The 22,711-nt window shown below is 43.8% G+C and overlaps 1 protein-coding gene and 1 long non-coding RNA gene across 3 annotated transcripts in view; one reads left to right on the forward strand and one right to left on the reverse strand.

The window, feature by feature from the left end:
- LOC144784623 (uncharacterized) overlaps window positions 1-12,482 on the reverse strand; it is a 35,456-nt gene extending 22,974 nt beyond the window's left edge. The window contains exon 1 of the long non-coding RNA XR_013601686.1: window positions 12,379-12,482. This is a non-coding gene — a long non-coding RNA (uncharacterized LOC144784623). The remainder of the gene's footprint in view (window positions 1-12,378) is intronic.
- CNTNAP2 (contactin associated protein 2) overlaps window positions 1-22,711 on the forward strand; it is a 2,169,461-nt gene that overhangs the window by 1,556,275 nt on the left and 590,475 nt on the right. The gene's annotated exons all lie outside the window — the stretch shown is intronic.

The following is a 22,711-nucleotide window of genomic DNA, read 5'->3' on the forward strand; positions in this document are numbered from 1 at the left end:
GTGGAGATCATGATATCAATACCATACATCTGTAATGCCATAACATGGTGTTACCATATATAATGGAGCCTAGCTAATTCATAAGTCTGAAAATAAGTCAGATAAATGAACAGGACCACAAAATGGGTTCAACATTTCTCATGTGTTAATGAATATGGAAATTTATACAACTAAATCATGAAAAATGGATGTAAAAAGAGTAAATGAACAGAACAAATGAAAACTTTAGATATGTACATCATGGGAAAGGGATTAGCTTAAAAAATGAGGCCAGTTTCAAGGAAACCAATCAACATATTTTTCAGCCTGTATTCTAGGTAAAAGGTCAGTGCTAGAACCGTTATACAGAGTAAGGTAGGATGAATGTAGGTAAAAGGTCACTTTGCTACTTAGGCCTCGTTTGAGGGGCATAACACCCACTCATCATCTGAAGGCCGACAAGGTCAACTAAAGCTAAAACATTGTAAAACCAGTGTCTAGAAGTATACAAACGTTCCATATGTAAAAAGGATGCTATTAAAATTCAAACAAGCTCCATAAGTCCACTAAAAGAGTCAATATATGACTTAGACTGACTGAGCACATTGAAAGCCATAGTGCTCAGCAATAGCAGAAAAATAAAAACGAAACAATGCTTTTTATTCCAATTTGGTTTTGTTTTTGAAAAACGCTGAATTGTTCCCCTCACACGGTGAGCCAAATATGTATGTGTCCTGTTTGGGAGATGCAACATTACTGTCTCTCGCATTCGCAGATAATGGTCCCTGTAACACCTCGTGAATCAGGTCAATGGAGCAAAGGTGATCTTCTCCAGTTATCACAGCAGCAATTGAGGAAACACTTGAAACCTGTGAGCCTGTTGTAGAGCCATTGTCCATTCCGCCAGGAGCTGAAGCATCCCATTGAGGCTCTAAGAAAGCCGTCATCAACATGGGAATATGCTGAGGCGACTAATGCACGTCTGTCTTTAGGAGGTCCATTAGTACTTCTGCGTCTGGTGGTGCAACCGATGGAAGGGTTAGATATAGTTCCAACATCCATTCATATCCGCAGAACAAGCAGCAGAACACCGGCAAGATGCAATCAAACCAGGCTGGTCTGATGATAGGAACCAATACTTGCTTAGCTCCCGAAGCCGAGGTGTGCACACATAGAGCACCATGTGGTCACAACAACTTCATACCAGCAGTGCTACTGCCATTTCTTGATGAGCTGGGATGTCCATTGCGAAGGAGGAAAATTACAACTAGGATGCCCAGTACAAGTAATAGGACCAGCGGAAGTCCTCCAAAAATACTTAACAATACGGAGAGTAAAAAAGCTGGAATTACTCCAAAGCTTGTCTGAAAGGTGCTCAATAGTCCAGAATCTATACATTTAAATGGATGCTTGATCCCCCTCGTATCAGACATGGAGGGGGAAGTTTGTATGGACAAGTGCCTGTATCTCAGATGAAGACATGGCAACCTGGAGATCAAAAGTTTCTCGGGCTGAGATGAAGGCCCCATCCTTCTAAAAAAGTATGGCTTTCAGTCTGCTCAGAGAATCAAACTGTATAAAGGAAACATTCAATGATGGCCATTGCATTGCCTCCATAACCGTGTGGGCCGGTGGAAACAATACTTGCATACAACAAGTAACCTTGGAACTTACTGTGACCAGATATGCGATGCCCAGTACCATCCCACAACAGCCTTGATCATTCAGTATCAACCAACTCCTGTTCGAGAGCAGTTCGAACACCGGATGAATTGCGACAGCTGGGGAACCCTTCAAGTGACAGGATAAGGTAACAACTGAAGAGCTTCATGCCTCATGGAGTAAAATATCCTTACAAACTAAGGACCCACTTAAAGCACTTTCATAGTTTGAACAGCTGAGAAAAACGGCAGTGTCCCCATTCCTACATCTAAATCTGTATGGTAACTCCCAGTATTCCAGTACCCATGTAGGTACCTTTCTCCTAGTGCTTCATATCTGCCTGCCTGGTGATACTGGAGACAGTATTGAAATTGGAAAGTTGCGACTGGCAGTGCAATATAAACATGTATTAACCATTCTGTAGAAGGAGACTCAGCCACGGTAAAAGGTAATTGGTCAAAATTTTCAATGTACAACATGGTATAGTTTGCATCTCTTCATGTCATTCCATCTGTTTCCATTAGATTGTGCGCAGAAAACAGAGTTGTGCTGTTGATGTTATGCCATTGCACGTGGCCAGAACAGAATGATTGTAGAGGCCAGCTTAATGACATAAGGGACCACAATTGTACTGCCCATGTTGTAGAATGTGGACACATCCTGTTCCATATTATCTATTGTAGAAGACACAATGTTGCCCAGTAAATACATACTGTATGATAGTGTGGTCATGCCATTGTCAATCACTGCCAAAGCTTTTTCTAGTTAACCCTATCAATCTCACATAGTCTTTCAGCAGACTCCTACTGAGAGATTTTCCATAGCCCATTGTAAATAGCATACAGGAAGCGCTTCTGACGTGGCTTCTGGGGACCTAACAAAAAATCCCTGCGATCCATTTCATCTGAGAGAAGGGATACGTTGTGTTTCACTTGGGACTGTGTCGAGATCTATAGCCACTCCATGCACAACTTCCCAACACTCTAGGATGTCACACCGGTGTGTTCGATTGTACATACCCCTGGTCAGACCTGTGGGTACTAAATCCTTCGGTGGGACCATTGAATCCTGACTGACACCTGTTTGTGTCGACAAGCCAAACCAACCATCCCTTCCAATTGGGGTTCAGATGAATTGATTGAACCATTGTGTATTATGGCATCTAATGTATCCCCACTGTATAGTGTGTAATTTTGCCAACCCTCAAAGTGCGTAAGCGGAGGAATCAGAGGTGTGTTAAAGTCCTTGATCTTGGGTAGTCCAAGGCAGGAAGTATGTTGCAATCTCTCGTTCAGGAAAATCATTTGATGTGGTATGAGGCATGCTCTAAATAAGGCCTTAGTTCCCTGAACTTGTCATTGTTTAGTCCCCCAGACAGATTGTGTGTCTATAGTGTCCCTCCAAAAGTCAAAACCCTGTAAAGACAGTTGGGAAATAAAGGAAGCAGAGTATATCAGCCTGGTGTTGGTGAGCATATTTTTCTTTGCAGATGTGGGAACAAGCTTATAATTATTAGATGTTGGGCTTGAAGTGTTAAATCCAGAAAAATAAGCAAACTTCTGTGCAAATGTTGTTAAACTACTTTTTGGCAAAGTTGGGCAATGTTCCCATTGATAGTAATTAAAAACATTACGTGGGATACTTGCTTTGTGCATAAAATGTTGACCATAACAATGTGTCAAAATGAGATGTACCTTCATTCAATTCATCATTTCAAAATGCAGCAGATCATTCCAAATCAGACAGCATAATATTTACAGTTTCAAAGTCCCAATCATCAGAAAAAGTACTAGAGGTGATGATATCACTAAGAGAAATGTTAAATACATGTGGTACTTTTAAATGTTTTGTAGAACCATATACATCATAGGAAACTCTGTCCCACAGGATTCCTTCAGGTACTAGAACTGCTTTTATGTTCACTAAGGACAGGTCATTCTATTCACAGTGTGATGATGCATGCTGTTTCAGAACCAAGTTCAAATGTTGTACTGCAGAGTATTCTGAAAGGTAATATCCATTAAGGAGCAAGAAAAAGACAGTCATTACACCTATCCAAAGGACTTGGAACAGTAGACCAATTGAAATCCAGAGCTTTAGCCAGGGAAAAACAAAATAAGTCAAAGGTAGAATTTGCAAATTTGTTGTTTGTGAGCAAGACCTATAGTCTCCTCAAATAGAGGGCTTCTAGAAAATACCTCTATCTTCTTGGATCTTTTCCTGTCCCTTTTTGTCATCAATTTGAGATCCTATTTCAGGGTCAGTACTGATGCTTTATGGCATATACATGATGTAGAATGGGAAGACAACTATACTATGATAGCGTTAGATGTCTGTTCCTTGCACACATGCATTGTTCAGAGGAAGGGGATTAAAGCCTCTATGTATTTTTTGCGAGGCCGACACGTATCGCTGTTGGAACACATGACGTTATTCTGCCTAGAACAAAAAAATCTTTTTTTGACAAAACCTTATACCGACAGAAATTAGGGACAGTCATGGGTACCTGTTTCACCCCCAGCCTTTCAAATGTATTCCTGGGCTTGTGGAAAATGTAGTGTGGGTGGAAGAAAACGACATGTATATAGAACACATCCCAACCTGGATAAGGTACATAGATTAACTTTTCCTGATTTGGGATGGACCACAGACCCTGGCTTTGGAGTTCATCAAGAAGTTAGGAACCAATGATTTAAATTTAAGATTCACATATAAGATCAGCACCAGCTATTGTGAATTCCTGGATGTGGTTATTTCTGTTGAGAATAACAACATTGTTACCAGCCTGCATGTAAGGGATACCACAGGCAATACAATCGAACTTGCCCAAAGTAACCACCCGGCACCCCTTATTCACAGCATTCCTTATGGTGAATTTTTAAGAGCTCACCGTAATTGTAGTACCAATGCTGGATTCATGAAGTAGCAGAACATCATGGAGGCAAGGTTCATGCAACGTGGCTATAGCACAAAGTCACAGTCACAAGTCAAAAAGAAGGTCATTGGTCTGACACAGGATGAGGCACTGTTTAACAACAAATGTAAAAATAGGACGGATGAAACCAATGCCCCAAGAATGATCACTACTTTTAACAAGAGATCGAAATGGCTTTAAAAGATCAAGAAACACCACTGGAGTCTGTTAGAAACTGACCCAGTCATAGGCAAATGCATTGGCAAAACATCCCTCATCATATATAGGAGACCAAGGTCACTGAGGGTTTGATTGGTTTGCAGCTATCAATGGGAACCTGCTACCTGTAATTGGTTAGGCTCACCCAAAGGCTTTATCAAATGCAATTTGTGAAAAGACCTATATAAACAGTAAAAATCACAGCAGCTATACCATGAAGCAAGGCAGGGCCAAGCAAATCATCAAACATATCATATGCAACAGCAACTTTGTTATATATGTGCTGGAATGCCCATGTGGCATCAGGTTTATTGGAAGCAATAAGTTGCAACTTAAAACCAGAGTTCTCCAACATTGACGAGCTGTAGCAAATCGAGACTTCAGTTACCCCACGGCCTGGCATTTTTACGAAAAACATGATAATAACAGCAGCTTTGTGCAGTTCTATGGAATATATAGGGTTCCGATGCACCCTAGGGGTGGTGACAGGGAGAAACAGCTTTGTATCATGGAATCAAAATACATAATTGTTCACAATACAAAAGTTCCCAAAGGACTTATAGTTGGGAGAAATTGGCCATGCATATATAATGTTAACTTCTCCAAGGCCATCTCGGTGTCGCTTTCTTTCAGTCTGATTTTAATCTGCAGTTGGTCACTTATTCTTCACTTTTGTCAATTTTATTATGGAGTCCAATATTGAACGCCTATCAGTATGCTGAGGCCAACGGGTCCCAGGGTCCCAGACAATGATATGGTATAATTTGCAGATAATTAGCAATGTATACATTTATAGAGGATACAATTTTTCTCCCTCCAGCATGTCTTATGAGGGTGGAGGGAGAAATACGGATGAAGGTTACAGCCTTTACATTCTGCGCAATCTGAATGATGCAACTCTCCAGGCTAGATTCATGTAATACCCCCTCTAACAATTAGTATTTTTCCATTTTGTTTAATTTTTCAACTTTTCACACACATGTTTGAACGCCTCACATATTGGAAGGTGTTAGTAACGATAAGTGTTGTGAAATTACTTGAACATGTCCTCGGCCAAATTATATAAATTACTGCAGGATTTGAATGATTCACATAGAATGGGATTATAATGTCTCCATAGACATTGCAAATGTTAACAACTAGGGTTGTATTAGGATGAAGCATACCAAAAACCCATTAGTATGTTTTGCTTTTTCCTACTATTGATTGTATGAGCACAGAAAGGGTCCAAAATACCCATTTGTTGGTTTGATTTGGGCATCTTGAATCAGGTAACTTTATCAAATTGCCATTGAAGTGCTCCAGTTGTATTACGATTTTTAACCGAGGAATAACATACTTGATGTAATTGCACAGTCCTCTATCTAGTGTCACTATTGCAGTTACATTGTACCCCAAAAAAAAAAAAAACAAGCATTAGCGGAGGTCGGGTAAGATCAAGAGGTGATCATGAGTAGCTTAAGCTCAAATATATATTGTATGTTTGTCCCACCCCAGCAAAATGGATTGTGTAAGTTACTGTATCAAAAACTTTATTCATATTGAAAAACATTATCAATTTTGAAAATCTTTTTGATTGCATTGAAACTTTATTGTTGTGGAGTTTCCGTTTTGGCAATGTAACATTTTCAAATGAAAGAACAATACCTGAAATTACTTGATTTCTTGTCTGTAACCATTCAGTTTTGTAATTTTAATGTTGAAGGGATTGCAATATGTACAGTATTTTTTCACTATCCATGAATTGTAACGATTATTTTTAGAGGCAACTGGGCAAATTTTTTTCACTCGAAAAAGGCTTTTTCCAAAACGCTTGGTCTTTGTGCACAATAAAGTATTGTGGTGTCCTGAGGTGTGCTGCTTTGCATTTCCTGGATTTTCTGGAATTGCGTGTGGGGTATATACAGATGGCAGCTGATGCCGTCGCTGGCACCGGCACCGTAGGATGGTGAAATGGCTTGATGCAGCAAAGCAAACACCTTCAGGACTATATGTATATGTGTGTCAAGGCATCTGGCATGCCAAAAACACTTGGGGGGGGTGTCTCCATTCCATATGCTGTTAATGGTGACTGAATTAATAAAATAAAACTTTCATATACACTAATGAAGTGCATGTTATCTCATTGAATCCAAAAGAGGAGTGTTTGACCGATACGAGTGGTCTGCCTCATCTGAGCGCACACCGCTGCCTTACTAGGGCTATTTGTCAGGAGGAGGTTACAGGGTCATTATAGTTACCAAATAGAATTAAAAAACCTTAGAAATTCACTGAAACAACCAAAGGTTGCAGGGATGTAATTGGTAGGCACAGATTTCGGAGTAAGGGGCACGGCCTTGAAGTGGCTAAAATCTTTCCTAGACGGACGCTCCTTCCAAGTCTGGGAGAATGACAGCCACTCCCCCGCAATCCCCCTCCGTTGTGGAGTACCGCAGGGCTCATCCCTTAGCCCTACGTTATTTAACGTGTATATGTCCCCGCTGGAGAAACTGGTCAACCCGTTCGGCGTCTCGATTATCAACTACGCCGACGACACCCAGCTGGTGGTAACCCTCTCACACCCGCACCAATCCCCACCCGACCTTCACAGCTGTCTCTCGGAAATTCATAACTGGATGAACTCCTCGGCACTGAAACTGAACGGGTCCAAGACCGAGATCCTGCTGCTCGGACATAAAGAGCCCTCCCTGCCGCCTGACATCTGGCCCGTCTGTCTAGGTGACCCCCCTACACCGAAGGAGGAGGTCAAGAGCCTGGGCGTATGGCTCGAAAAGGACCTGAGCTTCAGATCACAGGCCAAAAAAACGGCAGGAATCTGCTTTGGACTCCTTAGGGCCTGCAGAAAGGTCTTCCCCCTGCTCCCCGCTACCTCCAAGAAACTCCTGATTCAGGGCCTCATTATGGCGAGGCTGGACTACTGCAACGCAATCTACCTGGGTGCCCCTGAAGCCACCCTCAATACCCTGCAGAAAGTCCAAAACGCCGCGGCCCGCCTACTTACCGACACCCCCGCCAGATCCTCGGCAAAGCCAGCCTTGAAGCTCCTGCATTGGCTCCCAGTCAGAGAAAGGGTGGCTTTCAAGGCCCTCTGTCTGGCCCATAAGACCCTCCATGACAAAGGCCCACCCATCCTCAAGGATTTCATCATCCCTTACAATGCGAGTAGGGTCCTCCGCTCAGGCGGAGAGAACTTCATCACTGTTCCCAGAGTCAAAAAGGCCCGGTCCGGAGGACGCCGCTTCTCGGTCCACACGGCCAAACACTGGAACAACCTTCCTCGGAGACTGAGAACTGAACCTAATCTTCTCCAATTCAGGAAGGTCTTGAAAACCTTTCTCTTTCCTTAAATCCCCCCCCTTCGATTCTGACCTCTCCTGAGTTCTGGTTCTAGCGCTGGGATGCTCTAGGGTTACTACGCGCTCTATAAAACCTTAAAAATAAAAAATAAAATAAAATAAATTCCACTCATACAAAACCAGTGAAAATCAGCAATTATAGTTACCTGAGCTAACTATTAGTAACACCCCTGCAATGCACATATTACATCACTCTTGAATTGCTCAGTGACAACACTGATGACATCTTAAATGACATTCCTGACGTCATCACTGATTACACCATCCAGTATTTTGTAAGAGTTTATGATTATTTAACATATATACTAAGATACTTCAACTTAATACTAGAAGTATACTAGGTATACTGCTAATAAGTGATACTACTTTTAATATATATATCATGTGAGTGGCTGTGTGACTATATGTATCCTTGTGCCTATGGGTGAGAAAGTGGCTATATGGGTGTATACATGGGTGTGTGAGTAGCTGTGTGGATGAACGAGATGCTGTGTGAGTGGCTGTATTAGTGAGAGAGAGGATGTGTCAGTGGCTGTATGGGTGGGTGAGTGGCAGTGTAAGTGGTTCTATGGGTGGGTACGTTGGTGTGTAATGACTGTATGGGTGAGTGAGTGAGTGGGTGACTGAATGGTTGTATGAGTGAGTGACTGGGTATATAAGTGGCTGCATGGATGTGTGAGTGGCTGTTTGAGTGGGTGTTTCATTAAGTTTGTTTGTTTGTGAGTGGCTGTATTGGAGAGGCAGCGTCTGTGTGAATGGCTGTATAGGTGAGCGCAGGGATGTGTGAGTGCTTGTGTGGATGTATGAATGGTTATGTAAGTGTTTGTGTGAGTGAGTGTGTGATGGCTTGAGTGGGTGTGTAAGTGGCTGTGTTGCAAGGCTGATTAGGTGAGTGAGTGTGTGTGAATGACTTTGTAGGTAAATAAGTGGGTGTTTGAGTGTCCGTATAGGTGAGCGTGTGGTTAAGTGACTGGCTGTATGCATGAGTAATTGGTTGTATGTGTGGTTGTAGGGGGGAGTGAATGTTTGTGTGAGTGGCTGTATGAGCAAGTGAGTGGTTGTGTGAGTGGCTCTATGGAGGAGTGAGTGGCTGTGTGAGTACTGGTATAGGTCAGTGAATGGGTATGTGAGTGGTTGTCTTGGTGCGTGAGTGGGTGTACGAGAGGCTGTATGGGGTGTGAGTAGGTGTGTGAGTGGTCTGTGGATAATATCTTCAGTGATGTTAGTTGAGATGTCATCAGTGATGTCACTGACCATGTCATGAGCGATACAATATGTGAGGTCATAAGCAGTGCATTACACGGCGTAAGGTGCAGTTAGCCCAGGTAACTATAACTGCCAACTGTAAATGGTTTTGTACTGCTTTTGTTAAAAGGGTTCCATTGCTAGAATAAAAAGTAAAAGAGAAAGGGGGCTTCTTAGCCGAGCTCCCTGTTCTAGAGAGAACGATGGGGAGATTAAACCATTTGCAAAAATTGAACTTTTTGGACATGAGTGGGAAACCAAGTTAATGAATTTGGGACCAAATTCAAACCCAGTAAGAGTCGGAAAAATAAAAGTCCAATTCATACATTCAATGATTTCTCGGCGTCTAAGGTTATGACTACCAAAGAACGTTTAGAAGACTTGGATTTTCTCAACATGTTAAAAAATAATCTAGTATTATGTGAGAAAAAATGTCAGCCTTATATAAAGCCTGATTGTTCCCTACCAATGTAGGTATTGAGACATAAAGAGATAGAAATGATGAATTTTTGCAAAAATCGTATAGTTAGAATTACCAAAAGGAAAATGGTGGATAGTTTTTGCAAAGTTTATGGTCTTTGTTATCTTTGGAAATAAAAAAATGTAAAGCATCGTGATGGACCTACCAGCTGAATTGGTGGTTATAAAGTATGTTAATTGTTAATGTAATCTGTGAATCAAAATTTGGAGTATGGGAGAGGAAATGCTATGGAAAATCCACCAGAGCTAAGGGCTTTCCCTTTTTGATGGACTTCATAGCCACAAGAATATCTTGGGTAGAGCTATCACTTTCTAGAGAACAAAAATCTAACCCTAAATTAAAATCTTTCTGAGTGGAGGATGCATAATAGATCCACATCTTGATAAGGATTAGATTCCACTGTATAGAGGATATTGTAATAGTTTGTAAATTCAGCAAAAATATCTGCATTTCTGAGAGTAGCTAATGTCTTATTTCATAGAATGGAATCTACTGTAACAGGGCTTTTTTTTACTTTAGACATTTCCCAGCTTTTTTGTGCTGGCCTTAATATTTAGCACTGGATTTAAAAAGATAAGAAGCAGCATACTCTGTAGAGAGCTTATTAAATTCAAATGTAGCCTTGAACAATTCATCCATCATAACTTGGATTTGGATGTAAAATATAAAAGTTCTATAAATGTTCGAATTTTTTTAAATGGTCCATGGTCTGGAATAATTTTTTTGAGGATTATTTATTTTTCTTAGAAACAAAATTGATAATCAAATCTGTAGAGGCAGCTTTGACGATATATCAGGAGAATCATTACAAAAGTAATTCATGAAGATTTCACATTTCTGAGTAAAAGAGTTGTCTAATAAGAGGGAACTTTTAAAATGCCATCTTCTGCTTCTTTGATCAAAAGGAAGAAGGTCTGAAACTAGTGTAACAGGGGCCTGATCAGAAATCAATATTTTGCTAATATCAGCAAATAAAATATGTTGTAAGAGGGAGTTGGAAACACATACATGATCAATCTTGGATTGGGAAAAATGTACAGTAGAAATGAAGGTATATTCTCTTAAAGTAGGGTTACATAATTTCCAGGTGTCTTAAAGAGGAATTTGTCTAATAGTGGAGGCAAATTGTTTATGCATAACGGAGTGAATAAAAGTAGTTTTGGAGTTTCGATCATTAAAGGTGTCCATTGCAGAAATATAGTCACAAAAAATAAAATAGACACCAGTAATAGACATTAGTTTGTTTAAAATAGTGTTCTGAAATGATTTATCTAAGTGGGTGGGTGCATAGATATGAAAAAGAGAATACTGTATTTTATTTATAGTGAGAGCCACTATAATCCATCTCCCCTCCGAATCAAAATCTTGTGAAACAAATTGAAAATCTATGGCTTTTACAAAGAATAACTACCCCAGTTCACTTACTCGTGCTCTATGAAGGAAAGGCATGACTAGCCCAGCTCCTTATACGTTTTTTAAACTTCTTTATCAATGACATGTTTTACTTGTAACAATGCAACATCTGCTTTCCATTTGAAGAAACAAGTCAGAATTCTCTGTCATTTAGTAGGGGAACCAAGGGCCCGATGAAGGTCGGTCGGTAACGGCCGAAAATCGGTATTTTCGGCCGTTACCGACCGGTATTTGAGCTTTGGTATGTAGGGAAACATATTTTACAGATTCGGTAAATTTACCGATCGGTAAATTTACCGAATCTGTAAAATACCGAATCGGTATTTTTACCTATTCGATAAATTTGACATGTAGGTGGGACTCTTCTGAGTCCCACAACCCTTACCGAATCTGTATTTTACGATCAAATATATTTGATGGTAAAATACTGATTCCGGTGTGCATGCACATGTGTGCATGCACACCTGTGCCATATGACAGGCAGACCTGCCCTTAGGGCAGGTATGCCTGCCACATGGCCCCCGAACCTTTTTTGGGGGTGCTAGAGGGTGTCAAAGAGACACCCCCTGCACCCTTGTCAAAATCGGTATTTACCGATTCGGTAAATACCGACCGGTAATGCCCCATTCATTCCTATGGGCTTCAAAGCCCATAGGAATGAATGGAGCATTACCGGTTGGTATTTACCGAATCGGTAAATACAGATATTTACCGATTCGGTAAATGGAACATCTGGATGTTCCTACATACCCCCCTTCTTATTTACCGATTCTTAATTACCGAATCGGTAAAATTTGGTAATTAAAAATCGGTAAATAAGTTCTACCTACATCTGGCCCCAAGACCCTTAACATTCCATGAAATAACTCATGAAGTCATATATAAATAACTATAAGATATTTATTATGTTTTACACGTAAGGAACTTTTATACGTAAATTTGATGTATAAACAACTAACTGTTAGCTATAGTAAGCAGTGAACAGTATAAGTGAATAAATGGAAAGAAACATGATGCAAGAGATGAGGAGAGAAGAGAGAAGAAGAGGAAAGGAATAGAGGAACAAAGAACATAAAAGACAAAATGGCCAAAAAGAAATACCTACTAACCATAGGAGGAAAATGGCATAACTGGATTCTGGAAGAGCCAAAAAAGAGAAACCAGTCCACATAGATGATTATTTGTAAACATCTGAAAGCTGCAGGAAATACCTAAAGTACAAAGTAAAACATCAAAGATAATTATAGCAGGGTTATACAATAGGGTATATAAAACAAAGAGTGTTTATTACCGTACAATTTGGCAGATGTAGTAACATAAAAAAGTTTACATCACATACAATATTCTACTAAATCAGGAGACGGAAAACGTTAAGGTATCCATTTTTTCCTCTTTCCAACTATCTAGTAATTTCTGCAAAAGACCAGGATCCTCATATGCTGTAGTCTTATTTTTATATGTCACTTTAAACAAGCAAGGATGAAAAAGACCAAATCTGGCACTCCCAAACCAAAGAACTGGATGCATGTCTAGGAACCTTTTCTGTCTGTTTGCAGTGGATTAGGCTGGATCTTGAGCAAAAAACAAATTAGATCCAGACCAAGAAATTTAGCTTCTGATTTTGGCTGATTTGATTACTTTAAGGAGATCAATGTATTCTAAATAGAAAATGATTCTGAGATTGGAAGGAAGAGATGGCATCTAAACCTTAGATCCCTTCAGCCAGTTCATAAATGGGAAGATTGCTTCAGCAGTGGTGGTTTTCTAAATCCTCCATAAGCTTTTTCAGGTGTGCAACTACAGATTGCAAGTGTCTGATATCTTGAGCAGCTTCTCGGAGATCACTAATACTTTGTTTCACTTTGGTAACTCTGTCATCTACTAAAGTCCATTTATCATCCAGAAGTTGGAGTTTTTTTACTAGTTTCCTCCATATATGGGTTAAGGGCCCTTTTCTCCTCATGTATAGAGGAGGGAGATTTTATATGAGAGAGAGGCCATCCTTTTTAGCTCTTTTATTGGTTGTTGGAGCTGCCCTACCTGTAATGGCCGAATTCACTTTAGAGATAAAAGTCAGGTTATTACTTCCTGAGGAAGAAGGAGATGAAGCAGAATCCTGAAACCAACCTGTGTGACCTTCCATGACGTTATCCAGGGCAGAGAATGGATTGAAGGTAGTGGACACAAATTTCTATGCCGTAACAAGCGTGTTGAGCTTCAAGCTTCTGGTGTTCCCCATACGAGAAATAGAAGGAAAAACATGCAGTGCAGATAATGTTCGCTAGACAATATAGCAGCAGATGGTAAGCATCACCAACACCAACACTAACACCAACACCGATGACACCATCGCACCCGCCGAACACCTGAACTTCCAGATCCACGTCAACCCCAAGACCACCCTCAGAGGCACCCTCATCTACAGACCCCCGGGACCACGCACACAATTCAGCGAGAACATCGCCGACTTCATCAGCCCGCTCGCCCTCCCCTCAGCCGACTACATCCTCCTCGGGGACCTCAACTTCCACCTGGAGAACAACGACGACCGCAACACCACCACCGTGCTGGAAAACCTCGCAAACCTGGGACTCAAGCAACTGGTGACCACCCCCACCCACCTCGCCGGACACACACTCGACGCCGTCTTCTCATCCAGCAAAGACATCGCCTTCAGCCACGCCACAGGACTCCACTGGACGGACCACAGCTGCATCCACTTCACCTTCAGAAGAGCGACGACCCACCACCACCAGCAACAGGTTGCCCGAAGAAGCTGGAACAAGATCACAGCCGACCAGCTCGCCGCTTCCCTGAGTCAGCACCCTCCCGCCAGCTCAGCGAACCCCAGCCAGGCCGCCGACAACCTCACGAAGTGGATCAGCAACTGCGCGGACGAACTCGCCCCTCTGAGGACCCCGCCCAGCAGACCCGGCAGCAAGAAAGCCCCATGGTTCACCGACGAACTCAAGAGCTCCAAGAAGAACTGCCGAGCCCTCGAGAAAGTCTGGAGAAGGGAACCTACACCGGACAACATGACCACCCTCAAGCTTGCCACCCGGAAGCACCACCAACTGATCCGCGCCACCAAGAAAACTGTTCAAAGGACCGACTGGACAACAACTCACACAACTGCAAGGAACTCTTCAACATCGTGAAAGAGCTCTCCAACCCCAACGCCGGAAACAACGACATCACCCCATCGCAAGACCTCTGCAACTCCCTCGCCTCCTACTTCCACAACAAGATCGCGGACATACACAACAGCTTCAGCAGTCAACCATCGCACACAGCGACCGCAGCAACGCCACCCACCACCACCCTCCGCGCCTGGACTCCGATCAGCACCGATGACACCGTCCGCATGATGAACTCCATCCACTACGGATCTCCGACCGACCCCTGCCCTCACCACGTCTTCAACAAGGCCGACGCTGTCATCGCACCCCACCTGCGGGACATCATCAATACCTCCTTCGACACAGCCACCTTCCCGGAGAGCTGGAAGCACGCCGAACTCAGCGCTCTACTCAAGAAACCAACAGCGGACCCCACCGAACTCAAGAGCTACCGCCCCATCTCGCTCCTCCCGTTTCCAGCCAAAGTCATCGAGAAGACCGTCAACAAACAGCTGGCCGCCTTCCTCGAGACGAATGGATCCCTCGACCCCTCACAGTCTGGCTTCCGAGCCAACCACAGCACCGAGACCGCCCTGATCGCTGCCACCGATGACATCCGAGCCCTGATGGAAAACGGAGAAACAGCGGCCCTCATCCTCCTAGACCTCTCCGCGGCATTCGACACTGTCTGCCACCGTACCCTAGTGCAGCGCCTCAGCAACATCGGAATTCAGGAGAAGGCACTGGAATGGATCGTCTCCTTCCTCGATGGAAGAACACAGAGAGTCCGCCTACCACCGTACAAGTCAGAGGCCACCGAGGTCATCTGCGGCGTCCCTCAAGGATCCTCGCTGAGCCCCACCCTCTTCAACGTCTACATGAGCCCCCTCGCGCCCATCGCACGCCAACACAACCTGAACATCATCTCCTACGCCGATGACACCCAGCTGATCCTCTCACTGACCAACGACCCCGCCGCTTCCAGAGCCAACCTTCACGAAGGGATGAAAGATGTAGCCGAATGGATGACGACCAGCCGCCTGAAACTGAACTCAGACAAGACGGAAGTCCTCATCCTGGGCTCCTCGCCCTCCGCCTGGGACGACTCCTGGTGGCCCCCCGCCCTGGGCACCGCACCCACACCGACAGACCACGCACGCAACCTGGGCTTCATCCTGGACTCATCCCTCTCCATGACCAGACAAGTCAACGCCGTCTCCTCGTCATGCTTCAACATCCTGCGCATGCTACGAAAGATCTTCCGGTGGATCCCCACCGAGACCAGGAAGACGGTCACCCAGGCCCTCGTCACCAGCCGACTGGACTACGGCAACGCCCTCTACGCCGGAACCACCGCCAAGCTCCAGAAGAGACTCCAAAGGATCCAGAACGCCTCAGCCAGACTCATCCTCGACATCCCCCGACGCAGCCACATCTCCGGACATCTGAGAGACCTGCACTGGCTCCCCGTCAACAAGAGAATCACCTTCCGTCTTGTGGAAAAGTAAATTTTGCCATGTTCTGTGTCCCTACGTGTCCTCCATCTTATGTTATGTGTGCATGATTAAATATGCATATGTATCCCCCATGTTTGATTAAAGACGCAATTACAGTTGTGTCCATCTCTAGTATGCCAGTTTCCAGTTCTCGTGAATACTACGAATATCAGGCCTATGTAAAGTTGCGTTGCCACGTTTCTCAGTGTGCACGTTATTTCATTGTAAAGTCCCAGTTTCTAGGCCTCAAAAGGGCCCGGACACCAGATTCAGCTCCTGTCTTCTGAGTCCTCGCTGAGGAGCGATACAGCCCCCACCTGTATCCTCGACCTTTCACTTACTTCCTGCCTCACAGTGCCCGGCTCAGCCTGGCTCTGCCTCTGAGTCTGCCAAGAGTATGTTATGATTCTAGTTATCAGTCCAGCCCTCCTTCTCTGCATTCCTAAGCTACTGAATCGCATCAATAGTTTCCGTCATTGTCTAGCCTTTACGTCTCCATGTAAGAGAAATACTGCATTTAATGGTCATTTAATATTCTTCATCACGCACTACATGTAGAATAATGCATGCTCCAGTCTTAGAGTCCGTTAGCCTTTACCCCGATAACTTTTGGATTCTATCAACATGTTCTCTAAACATCAGATACTAGATATTGTTTAGGCACATGTCGCCCTGACTCTCCAAGACTTCAGTCTCTGCTCCTAGCACAGAGTTCATAGCCCCCAGCTTCTCCTAGTAACACGTCATTGTCAGTTTGCGCGCACCATTAGGTTAGAGGTCCCGGCTCCTTAGGTAGCCCCCTCCATGTTTCCGCCCCATTTATGACATATTCTGTTACGTTTGCATCACATGTCTATGTATACGCCCCTGTTACACCCATTTTCACCCTTATCTTTCGCGACTGCTATTGACCACACCCACTGCTCCGCCTACTGTAATTCATTGTAATGTAACTGTTTTAGTATATATATTTGTGCACTGTTATTAAATGTTACGCCGATTCTGATCCTGCCCCCGGCAGCGCTGCCATCCTGTTCCCGTGCAGGTTGTCCTGTTCCTGTCCTTTATGCTGTATTAAAACCTGCAAACTCCTACTACCTCGAATCTTGACTCTTATTTATTGAGCTATCTGTTATTGCTATGTCCAGTAAAACCTAGATCCGGTATTATTTATTTATATACCACATAATGGCGCCCGAATAGGGACTTGCCCTTTCCCCACGCGCCGGTGAAGCCACGCCGGCCCCCTGACCCTCTGCAGCCGTGACGGAACCATACCGTGCACGTGCAGATATTTCTGCTTCAAGTATCCCTCAGGCCCACGGAGGAGACGGAGGTGGCGGTCCAGCATCCAGGCGAGGCGGTGGAGGAACGCGGCGAGTCCCGACCAGAGCCCAAGCCGAGAGTCCAAGGTCCGAGGTATCCGGAGGCCCACCCGTAACAGAAGTCCGAAGTTCGTCCGTCCGGCGTCGAAGCAGTTCAGTCCAGTCCGAGGCCTTCCGTTCTTGCTGCCCGGTGAGTACCATTGCTGGGGTAGTATCTAGACAGGGTCAATCTAATTGACTCTGGTCCGTGGGTTGGTGGTACACAGACCCAAAACGAAGTGTCCACTTCGGTGGATGCGGGTCCTGACGTGTCTCTTTATGAGACCGGTAAGTTTCGTACTGTTTTAGCAGTGCATCTAGTTTCTGTTCTAGTCAGTTCTGTTCTCGAGAAAATTCATGTATTCTGTTTTCAGTATTCCAGGTAGTATTCTGTTCGAACTGTTATTTTAAATGTTTTTCATGTATTGTAATGTCGTGGTGTGAAAGTGGTGTAGTTATCGTGTTCGTTGTGTATTGTATTGTGTCTAGATTACAGTTCAGTCATGCCTTTATTCTCGAAATTACGTCAGTTAAAAACCAGAAAAGGTCTGCTAGAAGCAGCAGTTCCTGTCCCGCCTAGGGACAGTCCAGGTCATTTTATGTATCAAAAGCATGGCATAAGTGCCATATTATATCTAGATTTATGGGTAGAGTATACCAAAGAGTTAGAGGAAAAGTATAGATGGCCCGTATCAGGTACGTGGGATGCCGAGTGCATCATGAGAGTAGAAGAAGCATTATGGAAAAAGAAAGCCAGACAGTCACAGAAAGATGCCATCGAGTTATGGCGCAAAGAATCTCATAAAAGAACCGAAAAAGAAATCAGAAAGTCAGAACTAAGTAGAGAATCTTTAGAACGAGCCCAAGAAAGGGAATTAATCGAGATAGGTGAACGAGTCAAAACCGAACAGTCAGACAGACAGAGGAATGCCCTCATCAAGGGTATGTATCCTCTTCTTGCCGAGGGCTTGCCAAAAGCGACCCCGGAGGCATCCAGTAATTTTCCGCCACCACTAGTTCCGACTAAGCTACGTCACAAACCGACCGCAGCTGATATTTTCATCTCGTCCTATTTGGACGACACAGTCCCGGAATATGCAAATCCTGTTCCGCCAGTCCCTGTAAATCAGGCAATTCCTGCTCCCCCAGACACCGGGGCACCTTTTGCAGTACCTGCTACGGTACCCCCGGTCCAGCCTACATTACAATTTCCCACTCTGCCAGCACGAAGAGTATCAGTCGATGATTCCAGTTTAGGGGCCGCAGGAGGAGGTCCTCCTGGTACCCCGCCACCACACCAACGTAGAACGTTGGCCGAGTTACATGAATGTGCGTTACAGCGTACGCCCAAATATAAGTCCGTTGCAGAAATCCGACGAGCTCTCACGGAATGCCGCTATGATCCAGTGGCAGGTGATGATAGTACTGTAATATATTCCATCCGTGTAAGACGGGTGACAGGGTATTTGGACACCCTACCAGATATGAAAGGAGATCTAGACAGAATATATCGTTTCATCCGTACAGGGGATGATCCAGAAAGTATTGGCGAAGCCATGTCTCAAAGGAAAGCTGAGATCCAGCGCATGATATTAAAGTTTCTGATTAATTGTCTAATAAGAGAACAAGATTACCCGACTAAAGATCCGGCCGAAATGAAAATCCTGACAAGGTGGAGTGATAATATAGCCGAGGGTAAGCACAAGACTATCAGTAGTATAGAGAGTATGTACAAGAAAATTCGTAAAGAAATACTAAAGTTACACGAACAACGTAAAGCAGCACAAGTAAGCGAGAAAGAAAATGACTCTACCGAAGAGGTAGACGACGAGAATCCCACTAGAATAGCGTATGTAGGAAAATCTAGATCTCCAGATCGCCATTTGCGCCTAGAACACAAGTCAGTTTTACATCATCCAGCACCAGAACAAGGTTCTCTGGAACAAGTATTTCAAGCTACCGATCACATTCTGAAATCACGAATCGGTTACAGTGAGTTAAGTACTATGCATGAACAAGAACTAGCCCGATCAGCAGTCCGATGGATTACTGATTCTACCACTTTTCCAGACGAAATAGTGGCACAAATGTTTCTGAAATTGCCCCCAGCCGAGCAACGACTGGTGGGTATGTATATGATCCAGCACCTCATTACTCTGTATGAGGGTCAACATTCTGATCCAGGTCCGTTACACGATGTCCTGAACGAGTTACTCCAGTATAGATGGAAAGGTTTAGGTACCGATTTAATTAGTGTCATTCTAGAACAGCGCCACAAATATAGAACGTTTTTGAACCCGCATTTTGTTCATGTCTCACCTCCAGAAAGTAAACCGTTTTACATAGACAGACAGAATCCGTTACGAGAAGTACACCCAGTTAGGACAACAGATGGTGAAATGCAACGAGTGTTTGTTTACACTCCGATTACAAAGATGGAACTCTTAGAGATGAAGAAATTAATTCCCTGTCATGATAAAGATCCAGCAGGGTTCCACCGAGAATTAAAAGACATGCTCCGTATGGGAGAATACACGTATCCAGATATCATTAAAATGCTAAAGGTCCTGTTGCCCGCAGGGGTATACGAAAAACTCAAGGAAAAAGATTGGGAGGTGGGAGAGAAAAAGATCGATTGGGCAGTCCTAGAAGCCGAAGATAAGATACGAGTACCAGGTACCGGTCTAGGAGAGAAATGTAAAGAATTACCAGAACTGTTAATACAAGTTTTGCCAAGATTATTAGCCACTAAAAAGGAAGACTGGGATGCAATCTCAGCCTGTAAACAGAAACAAGACGAAGACACTAGTGATTTTTATTCTAGATTCGAGAAATGCTTTAGTATCAACAGTGGCCTCAAGACAAGTAGCGAGTCATACCCTCATCTTTTTGTTACTAAATTAGTCGAGAATTCAAGTCCACAAGTTAAGAATCAAGTTTTGAAAGTCGAAAGTACCTGGCAAGCTAATACCCCGTCCCAGATGTTACAGATGCTTCAATACCACCAGAATAGAATCAGAGAAGAGCAAGATCATGAAAGGAAACGTATGAAAGACACGAAAATGAAAGTACTGGTTGCACAATCTATTCCACAAGACAGTCAGAAGAGGGGTACGAATCAAGCCAGTCATCCTGCAGTTCCCGTTAAAGGGACCTGCAATTATTGTAAACAGCCAGGTCATTTTATAAACGAGTGTGCAGTTCTGAAACACAACATAGCTACTGGTAAGACTAAAGAAAGACCACGTCCGCCTAGACAAGAACAAGTTTCACAGACTTCTCAGCCACAGAATGCACAACAGACAGTTCCAGCACCGCAGCCTATTGCTGCAACACAGCATGTTACACAGCAGATGTACCAGTATGCACAGTCCGAGTATCCAGAGTATCAGCCATATTCATGAAACAGCCTAGAGAGGGAGGTAGGCTTGCCTCTCATCGAGATACCTGTAGATCAAGAGGGTCCCTATGTTCATAGTCAAGTATTAGGGAAAGACAGAAAGTTTTTGATTGATACAGGGGCAAGTAGGACCACCATCAGTCACGCCGAAGTTCCAGGGGCTCCGCTCTCAGGCTCTAGAAATGTTTCCCTTGGATTTTCAGGAAAGCCTATTGTAAACGAGATATCAAAGCCAGTTACTCTAGAAGTAGGTCCATTGTCCCGCACTACTGATCTGTTACTTACGAAATCATGTCCAGAAAATTTGTTAGGTATTAAAACACTGAAAGAATTAGGTGCAGTTATTTGCTGTTCCCCAGAGGGAATACGACTGTTCCTACGTGACTTCAAGGGTCACTATGTATTACGAGATTTTGATCCGAGATTGTCTAATGTTCCGCAGCATCTATGGGCACAAGGTCCAACTGATGTTGGCTTCATGCAAATCACACCCCATCGTGTGACTCTCAAGCCAGGTGTAGTGTTACCACGAATCAGACAGTACAGATTGCCACCTGAGGCTGTAGCAGCCTTATCCAAAATTATTGACGAGCTCATCGCTCAAGGAGTAGTTGTAGAAACTGACTCCAATGTATGTAATTCTCCGATCATTCCAGTCATGAAACGTACTGATCCAAATGCACCCCCAGTATATCGATTGGTGATTGACCTCCGAGAGCTTAACAAATGTATTATTCCCCAGTACCCAGTTGTCCCAGATATCTCTTCCCTATTGACAGCCATTGATTCTGAAGCCTCATTTTTTTCAGTCATAGACCTCAAGAACGCATTTTTTAGTGTCCCCATTCATCCAGACAGCCAGTTCCTTTTCGGATTTTGTTTAAATGGAAGGAGCTATATGTTTACACGACCTCCTCAAGGTTTCACAGAAAGTCCTAGTATTTACAGTCAAGCACTTAAGAGACAACTAGACAATGTTCACATGCCAACTGACACTGCCCTGCTCCAGTATGTCGATGATCTACTGATCACAGCCCGTTCTGAACGTGCTTGCGAGCGAGCATCCCTTACAGTCTTGTATTTCCTTGCCGAGATGGGGCACAAGGTGTCCCCTTCTAAGCTTCAATTCTGTGTCCAGCAAGTGATCTACTTAGGCCACTTACTGTCCAAGAGGGGTAGGCAGTTGACACCCGACCGTATCCAGTTAATAGCGAGTCTTCCTCAGCCCAAGACCCAGAAGGAGGTACGTGCTTTTATCGGCCTCACTTCTTACTGCAGACAATGGATTCCTCAGTATGCATTTCTAGCTAAACCACTGATACAGTTAACGACACAGGAGGCAGCCGTATCGACTGTCCTCCCTTGGACATCTGAACATACACTTAGTTTCAATGAATTAAAGAAAGCCCTATGCCAAGCTCCAGTTCTAGCTACACCGAACTACAGTAAGCCTTTTACACTTTTTGTCACTGAACGCGAAGGTACAGCATTATCTGTTCTTACACAAGATCAAGCAGGACAATACAAGCCCTGTGCTTATTTTTCGAGCACATTAGATCCTGTAGCCCAGGCTCTGCCTGCGTGCCTCAAGTCAGTTGCAGCCACAGCACTAGCTATCAGACAAAGTGATTCCATAGTATTAGGACATTCCTTGACAGTACAAGTCCCACACTCCGTGGAAGTTCTTTTAAACCGAACACAGACTCAGCACTTGACAATTGCACGTTTAACAGGTTATGAATTGACACTGTTCCAGCCACACATAGAAATCAGACGCTGCAACGTTCTAAATCCTGCAACACTGTTACCGTCAGTTAATTCAAATCCTGCCACACACGACTGTGTGGAAGTAGTTAACACTATGACTAAGCCAAGACAAGACTTGACAGATATTCCATTACCAGATCCCGACCTGACACTTTATGTGGATGGTTCATGTATGAGAACAAGTACAGGAGAACTAGTAGCCGCGTATGCAGTGACTACTGACACTGAAGTTATTGAAACACACCGTATTGACACCTTGTCTGCTCAAGCAGCAGAGCTAGTTGCTCTGACTCAAG

This window comes from Lissotriton helveticus, chromosome 10 (genome assembly GCF_964261635.1).
Source record: "Lissotriton helveticus chromosome 10, aLisHel1.1, whole genome shotgun sequence".
Taxonomy (NCBI): domain Eukaryota; kingdom Metazoa; phylum Chordata; class Amphibia; order Caudata; family Salamandridae; genus Lissotriton; species Lissotriton helveticus.